Below are 8007 nucleotides of genomic sequence, written 5' to 3'. Positions count from 1 at the left end.
AAGCCATGACTGTGTTGTTAAATCCCATGTTTGCCTTTATAACTTACAATCTCAAACGGAAATACATACTAAGACTAGCTACATTACAAAAATACCACCACCGTCCCTTACAAATTCTGATAATATATATATATATATATAGAGAGAGAGAGAGAGAGAGAGAGAGTCTCATTCTTTTGCAAATCGTCTAAATATTACAAACCGTGCAAACAGGGGTATTTGTGTCTTTTTAACTGATTCATATTTTAGGGATAATCACCTTCCCTAAGTATCTCATATAATGTCATATTTAATGGATTTATTTTAGGAATAATCTTCTACTTAATAATCTCATTTGGTTGCTGATAGCGAAAATCGTATAGGTCTAAAGAAGGGGCCTCCTGTGTTGCCACAGTGGTAGTTCGAGTGCATATTAGACACTATGATCATTATAAGTAATAAAGTGGTAAAGATACCGAGATCGTTTCCACAGGGATTGAACTTCAGAGTTTCAAGTACTAAGTCGAGAATACACTGATTTCAATTAAAGAAAAAGAATTTACTTTTTTATTGAGTTTGGTGTTTTTAACAATTTAAGTAAAAAAATTAATTAATTTAAAGAAATGGGTATGGGTATAAGCTTTCCCTAGACATTTGTGGTAATGATAAAGTTAAAGAAATTTGCCACAAAAATGTTTATGGAAGTCCTTATCTCGAAAGTGAACTTCCACAAAGAGTGGCCATATGTCCCCACCAAGTCACCATTTTTGCCAACTAACGACCTGTCGATCCAACTAAGTTGATTTCCATGAGTCGTAGTTCTACCGGACGGGGATCAATGCTTAAATCTCTTTGTAACTAATCTCAACCAACATTTGAGCCTAAGTCAAAATCATGCAAAAACCTGTATCTCTACGTATTCATAAAAACTTTCTCAAATCTTTTTGCATTACTCAAGTCGTATTTCCAAATCCGCCCATCTCTTGGTCTAAAATTTAATATTAACACTTAAAAGTGATTGTCTTGTCCACATTGAATTAAAGTCCCTACTCAAATGACCAAGTCTAAGAGTTAGTAAAAATGGCAACACCATTAGTTTTAGCTTTTGACTCACACCCACACCCAAATGGGTGCTCAGATAATACTTAGAGTAATGAACATAATAGAAGAATAAGAATACTTAAAGATTGCTTAGATTGACAAATAAACTACAAATTATGGATAATTATGTCCTTATTGTAGAGGGAATATCAAAACTCAAAGACTTAGGTAAGGTGACAAAGGAAAAGTGTATCAGTCAAGTGTTAAATAAAGATGGTCTATGTCATTTCTAGAGTTTCAAGGTTTAATCAATATAGATACCGAGAATTGGTGTTTAGTTCTAGAAATTTGGTAGTAATGGATAGATTATTCAAACTATGAAAAAAAAAAATCTAAGGATATAAGATGCATGAGACTTTTTTTTTATTTCGTTTATTTTTATCCAAATCTTTTTTATACTAGTCAAAAAAGAACAGACTCAAATAACATACACAAAAGTATAAAATAAAAGACATAAAGTTAGAGCTGAGAGTAAGAAGACAAGTTTGCATTAAGGTTATGTAGGACGCTGATAAACGTGCAAAAAAACATATACTTTAGCACCTAAGTATGACTTTATTTCACTCCATTTTACACCTTTCTCAATCCTATATTAAGTTTTTTAGTCTTATTTTATGGTTTGACATTCAATGGAGCTAGGAGAACTGGTACTATTTTATGTATTTGATGAATGAAATGCTGACATAAGCATTGTTGTAGTAGGTGTGTACGTCGTTGCAGCACTAGATATTAGCACAGCTGGCTCAATCTCGTTAGATATTTTGAAAAGTCAAATTTGGAGGAGTGCATCTTCTAGTACTGCTGGCAGATGATTATGATAGAAGATACCATTGAAAAATACCTTACTTTGTACTTAAGCATCTTTTGTATTATCCATTGGATCAGTTCATCGATGGTCGGGAAATAGATTAACCAATGGTTATTTACCTTTTGTACTTTTGATTCCTCTTAGCTAGTATATATATGGGGGGTAATCTTTCGTTTAGAGAGTGGGAAGAAGAGAGTTTCACAAGACCATCAGAAATAAAGCTTCATCTAAGCTTGAGTCCTTGCTACTTTTAATATTACTTTGCAGTTTTTAAGTACTTTTTAATTGTTCTTCGTCACTGTCTGTTGCTACAACAACCTTTCCAGCTTTTTCTTTACTTTTCTTGCAGAATTTACTTTTATGTCATATACATACGATCATTTCGATTTATGTCATTTATTTTTAAGCACTTATATTCAATCATGATAGGCTAAATACCTTAGTATGGATGTAAGTGAAGGTTGTAAGATTAAGTCAAGTATTAGTCGATGATTGCTTTGCTAATAGTAATTTTACTTCACTATTCACAAGTGGTATCAATATTTCATCTAGTAATTTTTGACAAATTGATACATGTATAATATTTAGATGAGTTGGACTTAAGATTAAGACAAGACAAATATTTTTACTAAGTGTGTTATAGAGGCTATAAAGAGTCATAGTAATCTTAAGGGTTGCAAAACTATATGGAAAGAAAGGTAAGGTTTGTACTAGTTTGGGATTAATGCATCACCAAGTGCATTTCCAACATATGGTCTAATCTGCATTTCCTTGAAAGGTCATTCAATCCAATAGTGTTGTAGGGACCTATTGATGTAGTAATGTTCATTGCACTTCGTTGCTGAAATCCAACTGATCTTGCATCCATACTATCTTTTGATTGTTGTTACATTTTAGTATTTGGTTACCAACTCTGTCAAAGTTATTTACTCTTTGAAGCTTTATTACTTCCAAACACTCCTTTTGGAAATCTCATTTTAAAGTTAACTTTTGTGACTCTCTTTGCATTTTAAATCTTTATGGGACGATATTCGGTATTACTTACCACTATTACTTCCTTTGGAAGATACTTGTAAGCCATGTATACTTGCATGATTTACTTGTTAATATAACCTTTTGAGGGTATAGATCTCCACACACCAAGTTTTTTGCGCCGTTGCCGGGGATTTTAGCCAAAAAGAGTTTTTCTTTAAGTTACTTTAAAATTTTATTTTTCTACCATCAAATGTTCTTTTTAGTGGTTTATGACAAGGATACCTCACAGAGCTATTTTTGAATTAGATCTGGACATTGAAAGAACCTTTAGAAGAAGAAGAAGAAGAAGAAAGGTACAAAGAAATTTGTTGCCTATTCTAGCTGCTTCTGAAATGGCTCAATTTGGACCTGATCCAAGACTCAATCTTGAGGAGGAAGTTATTAGGCTTGCAAATTCAAAGACTGGTGGCATCATGAACTACACTATTCCAATGTTAAATCAGTTATACCATGGAATACGTAGGCTCACTATTGATGGTGACCACTTTGAATTTAAGCCCATCATGTTTCACATGTTACAAACAAAGAATCAATATGTTGGATTACCATCTGAGGATCCTCATTTGCATCTTAGATCTTTTATGGAAGTCACTGACTCGTTGATTCTTAATGGAATTCCTGATAGAGCCTTAAGGCTGAAGTTATTTCTTTTTCATTAAGAAACAGAGCCAAAGTGTAGTACAACTCTTTGCAACCAGACTTAGTCACCACATAGAGTGAGATGACTGAGAAATTTTTAAAAAAATATTTTCCCCCAACCAGGAGTGCCAAGTTCAGAAAATGAAATTTATCTTTTTAAACAACTAGACGATGAAGTAGTTCCTGATGGTTGGTAGAGGTACAAGAAATTACTAATGAAATGCTCACATCATGGCATACTCTACTACATACAGTTGGAAACATTTTACAATAGTCTTGACACTATTGTTAAACAAATGTTTCGATGTTACTGCGGGTGGAGCCTTTACTTCCGGTACCTAAAATGATGGTTTTGATATTTTGGAGAAAAACAATGGTCATTGGGCAAATCCTAGAGTAATAATACCCAGAAAAGCAATATGCATTCATGAAATAGATCCTTATACAGCTCTTACAGCATAAGTAACAACAATGACTAGCTTGTTGAAAAACTTGGTTGTCCCTGCTGCTAACATTGTTGCTACAACAACTGCTTTTGAATCCTTACATTTCCAATGCGTATATTGTGGTGCAGGTCATACTTTTGACCAATGCAACCTTAACTCTAAATCTGTGAATTATGTGCACAATAGACCTGCCCAGTTTTCAAACACCTGCAACTCTAGTTGGAAAAACCATCCTAATTTCTCTTGAAATAGTCCATGTTTAAATCCATCAGTTGTAAAAGAGCAAAGATAAGGTTTTCAACCAATTGTTTCTCAAAGTCAACCTGCTCATTTTCAGCATCAGTCTAATTTTCAAAACAAGTCAAACCAGCAAAGTGATTCATCCATTTCTTTGGAGGCATTGTTAAAAGGTTTTATAAATCAAACCAACTCAGCAATGAATCATCAAAATGCTAACAACAGAACTTTAGAAACATAAATTGGTCAAATAACATTAGAGTTGAGGAACATGCATGTTGGAACTTTACCAGTGATACTGAGATCCCTAAGATACTGACCAAAGAGCATGTGAAAGTTGTGACCTTAAGGAGTGGAAAAGATCTAGTATAAATTTCGTGAAAAGCCATTGTAGAAGTTGGACCAATTGCTACAGCAATACCACTTGTTGCTGCAGCACCCCCTTCCAGTTGTTTCTAAACCTGCAGAAAACCAAGGATTTGTATCCATGCCAAGTAGATCAGATTTCCCATTAATTTTTTTCTAGTGAAATAGAACCAAAAACCACAAAGTCAAGTCCAGATAGTGTTGTCAAAGGTCCACCACCCAAAGACCATGTTAATACACCACCATCCAAACTAGCAGATAGTACACATACAAGGCCTACTATCCAAAATCCTAAGAAACCAATGATTAACCTAGTTCCACCCTATGTTCCTTACCCACAAAGGTTAAGAACCAAAAGGAGGAGGTTCAATATAAAAGGTTCTTCGATGTATTTAAACAATTACACATCAATATTCCATTGGTGGAGGCAATTGAGACTATGCCTAATTATGCCAAATTTTTGAAAGATATATTGAGTAAGAAAAAGAAATTGATTGAATTGAGACTGTGGCCCTTACTGAAGGATGTAGTGCCCTCTTGTCAAACAAATTTCCCCCTAAACTTAAAGATCCTAGAAGTTTCACAATTCATTGTTCAATAGGTGGGAAGAATGTTGGAAAAGCCTTGTGTGATTTAGGTGCTCGCATCAATCTTATGCCCTTATCTGTATTTAATACCTTAGGGATAGAAGAGACTATGCCAACCATTGTTGTCTTACAGTTAGTTGATGAATCCATAGCATTTCCTAAAGGAAAGATAGAGGATTTGTTGGTACAAGTGGACAAGTTCATATTCCATGTTGCTTTTATAGTCCTTGACTTTGAGGCAGTTAAAGACACTCATATTATGTTAGGAAGACCCTTTCTAGCTACTAGTAGAACCCTCATTGATGTCCAAAAATGAGAGTTGATTATGAGAGTACAAGACCAAAATGTCACTTTTAATGTTTTAACTCAATGAAATATCCTGAGGAGAAAGATGATTGTTCTGTGGTTAGTGGTATAGAGCCATGGTGTTATGAGTAATTTTTAGAGGAAATCCTAGGTGAAAAGATATAACTATCTAAATATAGTGGTGAGGAGGATATTGATCTAGAGGATAGTGATGAGATGTTTCAACTATTAGAAGATGAACCCAACAGAACCCATTGCCATCCACAGAATCCCCAAGCAGACTTAGAATTGAAGCAACTACCTGGCCATCTTAAGTATACAGTTTTGGGAGAAGATAACAAGCTACCTGTGATCATCTCATCATCATTAGAAGAGAAACAGGAAGAGCAGTTAGTAAAAATGCTTCAATCCCATACCAAAGCCATTGGTTGGACCATCTCTGATTTAAAGGGTATAAGTCCATCTATTTGTCAACACAAAATCATTTTGGAAGACAAGGACTTTACCTGTGTTGAACCTCAAAGGAGATTGAATCCTGTGATGAAAAAAGTGGTTAAGAAAGAGATTTTGAAATGGCTTGATGCTGGCATTATTTACCTTATAGCTAGTAGCTCTTAGGTAAGTCCTGTCCAATGTGTGCCTAAGAAGGGAGGAGTGGCTGTAATAGAAAATGAGAAGAATGAACTAATCCCAACTAGGATAGTGTCAGGATGGAGAATATGCATGTACTATAGGAAGCTCATCTAAGCAACCCATAAAGACCATTTCCCCTTGCATTTCATAGATCAAATGTTGGATAGATTAGCTGAAAAAGAATACTATTGTTTTTTTAGATGGTTATTCAAGCTATAAACAGATTGTTATTGCACCTAAGGATCAAGAGAAAACTACTTTCATTTGCCCCTTAGTACTTTTGCTTTTAGAAGAATGTCATTTGGACTATGCAATGCTCCTGCCACATTCCAAAGATGCATGATGTCCATTTTCTCTAATATATTGGAAACCACTATGAAGATATTCATGGATGGCTTCTTTGTCTATGTATCTTCTTATGAGAAATGATTGGGGAATTTAGAACAAGGTCTTAAGAGATGTGAGGAGACTGATTTGGTTCTAAATTGGGAGAAATGTCACTTCATGGTTAAGGAAGGTATTGTGTTAGGACATGTAATCTCAAGGAAAGGAAAAGAGGTAGACAAATCTAAATTAGAGGTTATAGAGAGTCTATCTGAGCCCATAAATATAAAAGGAATAAGAAGTTTCTTGGGTCATGCTAGTTTCTACAGAAGGTTTATAAAAGACTTTTCAAAAAATATTCAAACCTCTCTGTCTATTACTGCAACATGACCAACCGTCAAATTTCAACAAAGAATGTAAATCAGCTTTTGACACTTTGAAGAAGGCTTTGATTTCTGCCCCCATTGTTATCACACCAGATTGGACAAAAAACTTTTGAATTAATGTGTGATGCAAATGATTGGACAGTTGGTGCAGTTTTAGACCAAATCAAGGAAAAGATTTTCCATCTCATCTACTATTCCTGTAAGACTCTAAATGATGCTTAAATAAACTACATAACGACTGAAAGAGAACTTTTGGCTGTGGTCTTTGCATTTGAAAATTTTAGATCCTACTTAATGGAGACTAAGGTCACTATTCATACATACCATCCTGCCATTAAGTATTTGACTTCTAAAAAGTATGCCAAGCCAAGGTTAATAAGGTGGGTGCTTTTGCTACAAGAGTTTGATATTGAAAAAGTGGACATGAAGGAAATAAATAACCAAGTTGTTGATCACTTGTCAAGATTACAGAAAGGAGAATCAAGCTCTGATAAAATCAATAAATATTTCTAGATGAGCAGCTCTTAATGTTGCAGCATTCTACAGCCCCATGGTTTGGAGACATTGAAAATTTCGTGGTTGTTGGGATCATACCATAGAGCTAAATAAAAACCAAAGAAAAAAGTTACTCCATGATGCAAAGAATTATCTATGGGATGACCCTTTTTTGTTTAAATTAGGGGCTGACCAGATCCTTAGAAGGTGTATACCTCATAAGGATGTGCCTGCAGTATTGCAACATTTTCATGTTGCTGCATATGGTGGCCATTGTGGTGGCCAAAGAACTGCAGTCAAAGTCCTAAAATCTGGATTTTTTGGCCCACCCTATTTCAAGATGCTGATAGCTTTGTTAAAAGGTGCAATGAATGTCAAAGGGTTGGATCCATCTCCCAAATACATGAAATGCCCTTAAATGACATTCTTAAAGTTGAACTCTTTGATGTATGGGGATAGACTTTATGGGACCATTTCCCATGTCTATAAACTATCAGTATATTTTGGTAGTTGTAGATTATGTATCCAAATGGGGAGAAGCTGCAGCATGTCACACCAATGATGCAAAGACAGTGGTCAAATTTTTACATAGCCATATTTTTATAAGATTTGGTACTTCTAGAGCTATGATTAGTGATAAGGGTACCCATTTTGTAAACAACATG

General features: G+C 34.7%; 1 non-coding gene across 1 annotated transcript; it reads right to left on the bottom strand.

Moving 5' to 3' along the window:
* Positions 1–3692: 3692 nt before the first annotated feature.
* LOC112513858 lies at positions 3693–3800 on the bottom strand. Its single transcript, XR_003069325.1, has one exon. It is a non-coding gene; the product is annotated as a small nucleolar RNA R71 (small nucleolar RNA).
* Between the last annotated feature and the right edge of the window lie 4207 nt (positions 3801–8007).

Source organism: Cynara cardunculus, assembly GCF_001531365.2.
Source record: "Cynara cardunculus var. scolymus isolate 2C chromosome LG 5, CcrdV1, whole genome shotgun sequence".
NCBI classification, from domain to species: domain Eukaryota; kingdom Viridiplantae; phylum Streptophyta; class Magnoliopsida; order Asterales; family Asteraceae; genus Cynara; species Cynara cardunculus.
The sequence above is the reverse complement of the archived record's forward strand: the minus strand, read 5'-3'. Positions and strand labels throughout refer to the sequence as shown.